This window comes from Oncorhynchus clarkii, chromosome 8 (genome assembly GCF_045791955.1).
Source record: "Oncorhynchus clarkii lewisi isolate Uvic-CL-2024 chromosome 8, UVic_Ocla_1.0, whole genome shotgun sequence".
Classification (NCBI taxonomy): Eukaryota; Metazoa; Chordata; class Actinopteri; order Salmoniformes; family Salmonidae; genus Oncorhynchus; species Oncorhynchus clarkii.
In genome coordinates, this window is record NC_092154.1 from 1872616 (window position 1) to 1878688 (window position 6073).

A 6073-nucleotide genomic window follows, 5' to 3' on the forward strand; every position below is an offset into this window, starting at 1 on the left:
CTAATGGAAGGAGATTCAGACCTCTACCTGAGTCTACAGTATAGTTCCTAATGGAAGGAGATCAGACCTCTACCTGAGTCTACAGTATAGTTCCTAATGGAAGGAGATCAGACCTCTACCTGAGTCTACAGTATAGTTCCTAATGGAAGGAGATCAGACCTCTACCTGAGTCTACAGTATAGTTCCTAATGGAAGGAGATTCAGACCTCTACCTGAGTCTACAGTATAGTTCCTAATGGAAGGAGATCAGACCTCTACCTGAGTCTACAGTATAGTTCCTAATGGAAGGAGATTCAGACCTCTACCTGAGTCTACAGTATAGTTCCTAATGGAAGGAGATTCAGACCTCTACCTGAGTCTACAGTATAGTTCCTAATGGAAGGAGATTCAGACCTCTACCTGAGTCTACAGTATAGTTCCTAATGGAAGGAGATCAGACCTCTACCTGAGTCTACAGTATAGTTCCTAATGGAAGGAGATCAGACCTCTACCTGAGTCTACAGTATAGTTCCTAATGGAAGGAGATCAGACCTCTACCTGAGTCTACAGTATAGTTCCTAATGGAAGGAGATTCAGACCTCTACCTGAGTCTACAGTATAGTTCCTAATGGAAGGAGATCAGACCTCTACCTGAGTCTACAGTATAGTTCCTAATGGAAGGAGATTCAGACCTCTACCTGAGTCTACAGTATAGTTCCTAATGGAAGGAGATTCAGACCTCTACCTGAGTCTACAGTATAGTTCCTAATGGAAGGAGATTCAGACCTCTACCTGAGTCTACAGTATAGTTCCTAATGGAAGGAGATCAGACCTCTACCTGAGTCTACAGTATAGTTCCTAATGGAAGGAGATTCAGACCTCTACCTGAGTCTACAGTATAGTTCCTAATGGAAGGAGATTCAGACCTCTACCTGAGTCTACAGTATAGTTCCTAATGGAAGGAGATCAGACCTCTACCTGAGTCTACAGTATAGTTCCTAATGGAAGGAGATTCAGACCTCTACCTGAGTCTACAGTATAGTTCCTAATGGAAGGAGATCAGACCTCTACCTGAGTCTACAATATAGTTCCTAATGGAAGGAGATCAGACCTCTACCTGAATCTACAGTATAGTTCCTAATGGAAGGAGATTCAGACCTCTACCTGAGTCTACAGTATAGTTCCTAATGGAAGGAGATCAGACCTCTACCTGAGTCTACAATATAGTTCCTAATGGAAGGAGATCAGACCTCTACCTGAGTCTACAGTATAGTTCCTAATGGAAGGAGATCAGACCTCTACCTGAGTCTACAGTATAGTTCCTAATGGAAGGAGATCAGACCTCTACCTGAGTCTACAGTATAGTTCCTAATGGAAGGAGATCGGACCTCTACCTGAGTCTACAGTATAGTTCCTAGTGGAAGGAGATTCAGACCTCTACCTGAGTCTACAGTATAGTTCCTAATGGAAGGAGATTCAGACCTCTACCTGAGTCTACAGTATAGTTCCTAATGGAAGGAGATCAGACCTCTACCTGAGTCTACAGTATAGTTCCTAACGGAAGGAGATCAGACCTCTACCTGAGTCTACAGTATAGTTCCTAATGGAAGGAGATCAGACCTCTACCTGAGTCTACAGTATAGTTCCTAATGGAAGGAGATCAGACCTCTACCTGAGTCTACAGTATAGTTCCTAATGGAAGGAGATCAGACCTCTCCCTGAGTCTACAGTATAGTTCCTAATGGAAGGAGATTCAGACCTCTCCCTGAGTCTACAGTATAGTTCCTAATGGAAGGAGATTCAGACCTCTACCTGAGTCTACAGTATAGTTCCTAATAGAAGGAGATTCAGACCTCTACCTGAGTCTACAGTATAGTTCCTAATGGAAGGAGATCAGACCTCTACCTGAGTCTACAGTATAGTTCCTAATGGAAGGAGATTCAGACCTCTACCCGAGTCTACAGTATAGTTCCTAATGGAAGGAGATCAGACCTCTACCTGAGTCTACAGTATAGTTCCTAATGGAAGGAGATTCAGACCTCTACCTGAGTCTACAGTATAGTTCCTAATAGAAGGAGATCAGACCTCTACCTGAGTCTACAGTATAGTTCCTAATAGAAGGAATAATTTCTGTCAAAGTGATGAATTCTTCGCAGTGCAGCTTGGAATCATTATATAAATCGGTGTAGTGACTGTTGGGGGGGGGGGACTGTCTGTTGGGGGGGGGGGGGACTGTCTGTTGGGGGGGACTGTCTGTTGGGGGGGGGGGACTGTCTGTTGGAGGGGACTGTCTGTTGGAGGGGACTGTCTGTTGGAGGGGACTGTCTGTTGGAGGGGACTGTCTGTTGGGGGGGGCTGTCTGTTGGGGGGGACTGTCTGTCGGGGGGGGACTGTCTGTTGGGGTGGACTGTCTGTTGGGGGGACTGTCTGTTGGAGGGGACTGTCTGTTGGAGGGGACTGTCTGTTGGAGGGGACTGTCTGTTGGGGGGGGCTGTCTGCTGGGGCGGGGACTGTCTGTTGGGGGGGGACTGTCTGTTGGAGGGGACTGTCTGTTGGGGGGGGCTGTCTGTTGGGGGGGGGACTGTCTGTTGGGGGGGACTGTCTGTTGGGGGGGACTGTCTGTTGGGGGGGCTGTCTGTTGGAGGGGACTGTCTGTTGGGGGGGGGACTGTCTGTCGGGGGGGGACTGTCTGTTGGGGGGGACTGTCTGTTGGGGGGGGACTGTCTGTTGGAGGGGACTGTCTGTTGGGGGGGGCTGTCTGTTGGGGGGGGACTGTCTGTTGGAGGGGACTGTCTGTTGGAGGGGACTGTCTGTTGGGGGGGGCTGTCTGTTGGGGGGGGGACTGTCTGTTGGGGGGGACTGTCTGTTGGGGGGGGCTGTCTGTTGGAGGGGACTGTCTGTTGGGGGGGGGACTGTCTGTCGGGGGGGGACTGTCTGTTGGAGGGGACTGTCTGTTGGGGGGGGCTGTCTGTTGGGGGGGGGACTGTCTGTTGGGGGGGGGGACTGTCTGTTGGGGGGGGGACTGTCTGTTGGGGGGGGACTGTCTGTTGGAGGGGGGGACTGTCTGTTGGGGGGGGGACTGTCTGTTGGAGGGGACTGTCTGTTGGGGGGGGCTGTCTGTTGGGGGGGGGGACTGTCTGTTGGAGGGGACTGTCTGTTGGAGGGGACTGTCTGTTGGGGGGGGATGTCTGTTGGGGGGGGGGGACTGTCTGTTGGAGGGGACTGTCTGTTGGGGGGGGCTGTCTGTTGGGGGGGGGGACTGTCTGTTGGGGGGGGGACTGTCTGTTGGAGGGGACTGTCTGTTGGTGGGGGACTGTCTGTTGGGGGGGGACTGTCTGTTGGGGGGGGACTGTCTGTTGGGGGGGGGACTGTCTGTTGGGGGGGGGGACTGTCTGTTGGAGGGGACTGTCTGTTGGTGGGGGACTGTCTGTTGGGGGGGACTGTCTGTCGGGGGGGGGACTGTCTGTTGGAGGGGGCTGTCTGTTGGGGGGGGACTGTCTGTTGGAGGGGACTGTCTGTTGGTGGGGGACTGTCTGTTGGGGGGGACTGTCTGTCGGGGGGGGACTGTCTGTTGGGGGGGACTGTCTGTTGGAGGGGACTGTCTGTTGGTGGGGGACTGTCTGTTGGGGGGACTGTCTGTTGGAGGGGACTGTCTGTTGGAGGGGACTGTCTGTTGGGGGGGGCTGTCTGTTGGGGGGGACGACTGTCTGTTGGGGGAGGGACTGTCTGTTGGAGGGGACTGTCTGTTGGTGGGGGACTGTCTGTTGGGGGGGGGACTGTCTGTTGGGGGGGGGACTGTCTGTTGGAGGGGACTGTCTGTTGGAGGGGACTGTCTGTTGTGGGGGGCTGTCTGTTGGGGGGGGGACTGTCTGTTGGGGGTGGGACTGTCTGTTGGAGGGGACTGTCTGTTGGTGGGGGACTGTATGTTGGGGGGGGGACTGTCTGTTGGGGGGACTGTCTGTTGGGGGGGGGACTGTCTGTTGGGGGGGGGGACTGTCTGTTGGGGGGGGGGACTGTCTGTTGGAGGGGACTGTCTGTTGGTGGGGGACTGTCTGTTGGGGGGGACTGTCTGTCGGGGGGGGGACTGTCTGTTGGAGGGGGCTGTCTGTTGGGGGGGGACTGTCTGTTGGAGAGGACTGTCTGTTGGTGGGGGACTGTCTGTTGGGGGGGACTGTCTGTCGGGGGGGGACTGTCTGTTGGGGGGGACTGTCTGTTGGGGGGGACTGTCTGCTGGGGCGGGGACTGTACGTTGGGGGGGGGGGGGGGGGCTGTCTGTTGGGGGGGGACTGTCTGTTGGGGGGGACTGTCTGTTGGGGGGGACTGTCTGTTGGAGGGGACTGTCTGTTGGAGGGGACTGTCTGTTGGAGGGGACTGTCTGTTGGGGGGGGCTGTCTGTTGGGGGGGACTGTCTGTCGGGGGGGGACTGTCTGTTGGGGTGGACTGTCTGTTGGGGGGGGACTGTCTGTTGGAGGGGACTGTCTGTTGGAGGGGACTGTCTGTTGGAGGGGACTGTCTGTTGGGGGGGGCTGTCTGCTGGGGCGGGGACTGTCTGTTGGGGGGGGACTGTCTGTTGGAGGGGACTGTCTGTTGGGGGGGGCTGTCTGTTGGGGGGACTGTCTGTTGGGGGGGACTGTCTGTTGGGGGGGACTGTCTGTTGGGGGGGCTGTCTGTTGGAGGGGACTGTCTGTTGGGGGGACTGTCTGTCGGGGGGGGACTGTCTGTTGGGGGGGACTGTCTGTTGGGGGGGGACTGTCTGTTGGAGGGGACTGTCTGTTGGGGGGGGCTGTCTGTTGGGGGGGGACTGTCTGTTGGAGGGGACTGTCTGTTGGAGGGGACTGTCTGTTGGGGGGGGCTGTCTGTTGGGGGGGGGGACTGTCTGTTGGGGGGGACTGTCTGTTGGGGGGGGGCTGTCTGTTGGAGGGGACTGTCTGTTGGGGGGGGGACTGTCTGTCGGGGGGGGACTGTCTGTTGGAGGGGACTGTCTGTTGGGGGGGGCTGTCTGTTGGGGGGAGGACTGTCTGTTGGGGGGGGGGACTGTCTGTTGGGGGGGGGACTGTCTGTTGGGGGGGGACTGTCTGTTGGAGGGGGGGGACTGTCTGTTGGGGGGGGGGACTGTCTGTTGGAGGGGACTGTCTGTTGGGGGGGGCTGTCTGTTGGGGGGACTGTCTGTTGGAGGGGACTGTCTGTTGGAGGGGACTGTCTGTTGGGGGGGGATGTCTGTTGGGGGGGGGGACTGTCTGTTGGAGGGGACTGTCTGTTGGGGGGGGCTGTCTGTTGGGGGGGGGGACTGTCTGTTGGGGGGGGGACTGTCTGTTGGAGGGGACTGTCTGTTGGTGGGGGACTGTCTGTTGGGGGGGGACTGTCTGTTGGGGGGACTGTCTTTTGGGGGGGGGACTGTCTGTTGGGGGGACTGTCTGTTGGAGGGGACTGTCTGTTGGTGGGGGACTGTCTGTTGGGGGGGACTGTCTGTCGGGGGGGGACTGTCTGTTGGAGGGGGCTGTCTGTTGGGGGGGGACTGTCTGTTGGAGGGGACTGTCTGTTGGTGGGGGACTGTCTGTTGGGGGGGACTGTCTGTCGGGGGGGGGACTGTCTGTTGGGGGGGACTGTCTGTTGGAGGGGACTGTCTGTTGGTGGGGGACTGTCTGTTGGGGGGACTGTCTGTTGGAGGGGACTGTCTGTTGGAGGGGACTGTCTGTTGGGGGGGGCTGTCTGTTGGGGGGGACGACTGTCTGTTGGGGGGGGGACTGTCTGTTGGAGGGGACTGTCTGTTGGTGGGGGACTGTCTGTTGGGGGGACTGTCTGTTGGGGGGACTGTCTGTTGGAGGGGACTGTCTGTTGGAGGGGACTGTCTGTTGTGGGGGGCTGTCTGTTGGGGGGACTGTCTGTTGGGGGGGGGACTGTCTGTTGGAGGGGACTGTCTGTTGGTGGGGGACTGTATGTTGGGGGGGGGACTGTCTGTTGGGGGGGGACTGTCTGTTGGGGGGACTGTCTGTTGGGGGGGGGGACTGTCTGTTGGGGGGGGGGACTGTCTGTTGGAGGGGACTGTCTGTTGGTGGGGGACTGTCTGTTGGGGGGGACTGTCTGTCGGGGGGGG